The sequence below is a fragment of the Callorhinus ursinus genome, unplaced genomic scaffold (assembly GCF_003265705.2).
Source record: "Callorhinus ursinus isolate GAN/ISIS: 27379988/994484 unplaced genomic scaffold, GSC_fseal_2.0 scaffold42, whole genome shotgun sequence".
Lineage (NCBI taxonomy): Eukaryota > Metazoa > Chordata > Mammalia > Carnivora > Otariidae > Callorhinus > Callorhinus ursinus.
The window spans coordinates 7,999,504-8,005,129 of NW_027397104.1; the positions used below are offsets into that span (position 1 = coordinate 7,999,504).

The following is a 5,626-nucleotide window of genomic DNA, read 5'->3' on the forward strand; positions in this document are numbered from 1 at the left end:
ATTGCCCCAATTCTAACAGTTTCCAGGATGTCAAACAAATGGATGATTTAAATATTGGTATTAGTATTGAGAAAATGAATGACTCCAATGACTGGATTTTTTAAAATTCTTTTGTAAGTCAAAGAGTTTCCAATTCTTTGCATGCAAGATTGATTGAAGAACTTACCAGTTGACAGCTATTCATAAAAAGTATTTTTGAGGGGCACCTGGGTGGCTCAGTCATTAAGCGTCTGCCTTCGGCTCAGGTCATGATCCCAGAGTCCTAGGATCGAGCCCCGCATCGGGTTCCCTGCTCCGCGGGAAGCCTGCTTCTCCCTCTCCCAATCCCCCTGCTTGTGTTCCCTCTCTCGCTGTCTCTCTCTCTCTCTGTCAAAAAATAAATAAAAATCTTTAAAATAAAAAAATTTTTAAAAAGTATTTTTGATGATTCTCATGTGATTTTTGTCATATATCTCAAAAGGATTTTAAAGTGAGTGACGCTGTTAAAACAAAACTTCCATTCCCATCCCCTTTTCAATAAATATTTCTTAGACATGAAATAGGAATAGAATTGATGTTGATCCTTATCTCATTTAGCAATAACATGAGTACATGAACTAATTGGAAACAAAAGAGGTTCCAATCCATCCCACTGAAAGATGCATATCCAAAAAAAAAAAATAATAACCCTGGTAGAGATGCTGATCAAGAAATCAAAGAGCTAGACTAGCTCTCATTTACTGACATCATTTTGGATGACTCAAATACCAAACCTGGAAATCAACATTCAAGTTCTGAACTTGAGAATTTTATATCTTTTAACTAACTTCACAGAGAACAGCCATCCTAATCAATAAGAAAAGCATTTGATCAAATTTGAATAACTGACAGCTTATGAGATCAATCTGATGATTTCCATCTACTTAAAGAAGCCCTAAAGAGGTTAACAATGATCATTATTTCTTTCCCACTAAAGTTCAATAGACATGGAGTGATAAAGAATTACTTGATGAACCCCTTGAAGAGCTTTCATAATCTGCGTTAAAACGGTCTACTCAGATATGCCAGTTCAGTGATGCCCCATAGTTTTCCAATCTAGCAACCATATCAGGAATGGAAATTGGGACAAATAATTTAATTTCTGAGGATATAGTTCGATATCTCAATAATGGGCCAAATTACAGGCTGGTAGGAGAATTAAATTACTTCAGACTATATAAAGTACCCACTATTTAAACACTGAATACTAATATTCAGTCTCAAGGTACTCAATGCTTAACCTCAGCACTAATTTTTTTTTCACCTTGACAGTCAAATTGAGAGAGAATTTTGAACCATTTGAAATTAATTAGGAGCAGCCGCTCAAAAAATATGAGTATCAAGAGATGTTGTTCCCTCAAAGGGCCAGCGATGACCAGTTTGAAATACTTCATCATAAAGAAGATGGAGAAGGGCTCTCTTTTCTTCCCCATGGTGACAACATTCAGATTTAAACAACACTGGCCTCAAAAGAAGATATCTTACCGTTAGCCAATACAAAGCAGAGTGCTGCAAATATGATGCATTTTCCACATATCTGAGACTCTTTTGGATGTAAATACACTACTTCCAAGGCTGAGATAAACCGACAATTTTTGTTGGCACGTTATTCTTTTTAATAAAAATGCACTTTGATATTGAAGGACACATCAATTATTTTTTAAAATAATTTTAGCACTATATTAAAATGCTAAAATATTTAAGATAGCTAGCTCAGAGGTAATTGCCAAGTATTTCTCAGCAAAAAATGAAAAGTGGGATGAGACATGTGTACACGGGCAGGAAGGGCTGTGTCAAGGTCTGGGACACCAGCCACCCCGGGGCAACAAGAGCCCCGTCTCTCAGCTCGACTGTCTGAACAGGGCTAACTACATCCGTTCCTGCAAATTGCTCCCTGACGGTTGCACCCTTATCGTGGGAGGGGAGGCCAGTACTCTGTCCATCTGGGACCTGGCGGCTCCGACCCCGCGCATCAAGGCAGAGCTGACGTCCTCGGCCCCTGCGTGCTACGCCCTGGCCATCAGCCCTGACTCCAAGGTCTGCTTCTCGTGCTGCAGTGATGGTAACATCGCCGTCCGGGACCTGCACAACCAGACGCTGGTGAGGCAATTCCAGGGCCACACAGACGGGGCCAGCTGTATTGACATTTCTAACGATGGCACCAAGCTCTGGACGGGCGGCCTGGACAACACGGTCAGGCCTTGGGACCTGCGCGAGGGGCGGCAGCACGACTTTACCTCCCAGATCTTCTCCCTTGGATACTGCCCAACTGGGGAGTGGCTGGCCGTGGTAATGGACAGTAGCAATGTGGAAGTTCTTCAGGTAAATTAGCCTGACAAGTACCAGCTGCATCTCCACGAGAGCTGCGTGCTGTCCCTAAAATTTGCTTATTGTGGTAAGTGGTTTGTAAGTACTGGCAAAGACAACCTCCTCAATGCTTGGCGGACCCCCTACGGAGCCAGTATATTCCAGTCCAAAGAGTCCTCGTCCGTGCTGAGCTGTGACATCTCTGTGGATGATAAGTACATCGTCACTGGCTCAGGGGACAAGAAGGCTACAGTCTACGAAGTCATCTACTGAAAACATGATGTAGTTTAACGTTTAGAGTTGAATCGGGCCAAAATGTTTTGAATTCGTAGAAATAGAAAAGTTGTAACTTTAAAAGAAAAAAAAAAAAACCATGAAAACCTGTTTCCAAAACCTTGACACAAAACTACTTTGAGTCTACAAAGAGGAGGCGACGAATCCATCCACTGAAGGTCCCCCATCTACCTAGACCAAACGGAGCACCAAGGCGGAGCGGACAGAGGGGCCGAGGCGAGCAGGCAGAGCCTCTTCCTTCCTGTGTGTGTGGTCGGCCGAGATGACCTTCCTGTTCCTTGCAGTTCCCCTCACCTTCTGTGCTTGGTAGAGCAGTGGTGTCTCCAATGAACTTGTTTCCTGGTTTTCCATCTTGTGAAATGTTTTTTTGTATTTTTGTTGAAGGTTAAACATTTGTATAAATTGTAAATATATTTGGTTTATTACAGTAAAGGCTTTAGTACCAAAAAAAAAAAAAGAAAGAAAAGTGGGAGATAAGAGGAAGACAAAAGATGGACCAAGGAGAACACTGTGGGACACACGTGTAAGTAAAGGACACACTCAAGCATGTTTCTTTTGTTGGAGCAGCCAGGTTGGCAGACTGCTGGAAGACAAATAGGAGACTCAGGCATGGAGATTCACGCGGCTATACTATGAAGCGGCACCCACAGTCTCAGTGACGCAGTCAAGCTTTAAATGCTGGTTAGCAAAGAAGGAAAGTAAAAACTGAGGCTAAGCACAGAAACTAATGAAAGGCCAAAAAAAAAAAAAAAAAGAATTAAGATAATCAACAAAACTAACAGTTGGTTATTTGAGAAAAAAGCCAGTAGAAGTTTCTGAAGGATATGAATATCAATTGCCCACTAATTAATCATTAAATTCAACTCAATTCCAATCAAAATCCTGACAAGGACCTCTGTGGAATTTGACAAGCCTACTATGAAATTTATATGGAACCGTGAAGGGCCAAGAATTGCCAACGGACTCAAAGAGGAGTGTGGTGCGAACTTGTCCTACTATAAAATGAGAACAGAAAAGGACAGGAGAAAAGAGCAGAGAGAAGAATAAATCACATGAGTATGGGCACGTGGGTTCTATGCATTATGAGATGTATTTCACACTGATTTGTGATACAAAATAAAAATGAAAGAACTCCATAGGAGAAAATTTTATTTTTATTTTTATTTATTTATTTATTTCAGTAATCTCTCTACCTAACATGGGGCTTGAACTCAAGACCCTGAGATAGAGTCTCATGCTCTTCAGACTGAGCCAGCCAGGTGCTTCTCCACAGGTGAAATTCTTGAACATGTGGACAGATATGTTCAAGAATGTCCAAAGCAGCACTACTGGAATAACAACAAAAAATGTCCACCAATAACAAAATGGATATAATGTATTTATAAAGTAGAATACCATTCAATAGAACAAAAAAAGGTAAAACTAAACACATGAATAAATCTCATCAACATGTTAAATGAACAAAAAAAATCAAGCTGAATATGCACATTGCAACTGCATTCATATATAGATATGAAACCAGCAAAGGTAAATAATTTATCATTTATAGATACAACTTTTATAGTAAAGTTATGAAGAAAAAGTACTAATTCTATGTGAGGGGAAGAGGAAATAACATCAAAATACTAATGAGAAAGTTACATAAAGGGCTTCAGTAATATTAGTCATCTTTTCTTAAACTAGGTAGTAAATATAATCAGGTTTGATCTTCAAAATATGCAATCATATGAATGGTCTGACTACTCAGCAAAGCTCAAAGGACAACTGCTATAGTAATTTATCAGACTCCAAGCCTTCCCAGGCATTCTGTCTTTAGGAAATGAATCTTGGAGAGTTTGAGTTCCAAACAGCTGGGCAGTGGGGGAGGGAGGGGCACCTGGAGGTTCAGATCAGTAGCTACCCACCAGCCAGTATGACTACATTTCAACAATCTATACGTGCCATCACACTAGTGGTTCCCCCTGAATAACAAATAGCCCAAGATATATGAGTGACCTTTTATTCCTTATAACAGAGTATATATTATTTTTTGTACACCTATAACAGCACTTCCAAATAGTAATATAATGCAAGCCACAAATGTGAGTCACTTATGTAATTTTGAATTTTCTGTTAGCTTCATTTAAAAAAATGAAATGAAACATTTTAATAACATTTTGTGTAACTCAATATATCCAAAATATCATTTCAATAGGTAATCAATATGTAAAAATTTCTAATAAAGTATTTATATATTTTCATACTAAAGCTTTCCAATCCAGTATGTATTTTATACATATAGCCCATCTCAAGCTGAACTAGCCACATTTCAAGTACTTACGTAGCTAGTGGCTAAAGTACCAAACACCACAACTATGGAATATTTCATAAATGTAAATGATAGAATAAGAATTTTTGCATGTATCGATATGGAAAGATATCAGACATATTAATGTAAAAAAGGAAGATGTAAAAGAGTACATACAGATCACCTGATCCAATGTGTGTAAGGATATGGGAAGCCCATATTTTTTGTTTCACAAAACTTTTAAAGCTATAACAGTGTTTCTTGAAGAGAACTGGAGATTGAGGACCCAGTAATATTTTTTCTGCACTTTTACACTTTTGTGAACTTCTTAAAGCATGTATATCTATTCATTTTTAGAGAATAGAAATAAATAGCTAATAAATGAAGCATGTAGCAGTTAAGAAAATATTATGAAATGGAACTAATCTAAAGGGAGCCTCACTCACATTTCCTACCAAAGATGCCAGAACTACTGATTTGATAATTATGTAATCATTTGTACTTTTCTGTTTTGGCAAACAGGCATATTAAATAGGCCATAATGATCACTTGCCCTGTGAACATTCTACTTTTCTCAACATTGCAACCCCTGATCTAACTGAAGATGGATGGAAGACTAGGGAACTGAAATAAACCAAGACAGAAAGATGTCTAAAACTTCTATGGACTATGACTTTTAAGACTTTAATTCAAAGGCATTGGCACATGAAATCTAGCACT

At 38.4% G+C, this 5,626-nt stretch overlaps 1 pseudogene; it reads left to right on the forward strand.

Moving 5' to 3' along the window:
• Nucleotides 1–1,777: 1,777 nt before the first annotated feature.
• On the forward strand, nucleotides 1,778–2,825 carry LOC141370673 (transducin-like enhancer protein 1 pseudogene; annotated as a pseudogene).
• The last annotated feature ends 2,801 nt before the right edge of the window (nucleotides 2,826–5,626 follow it).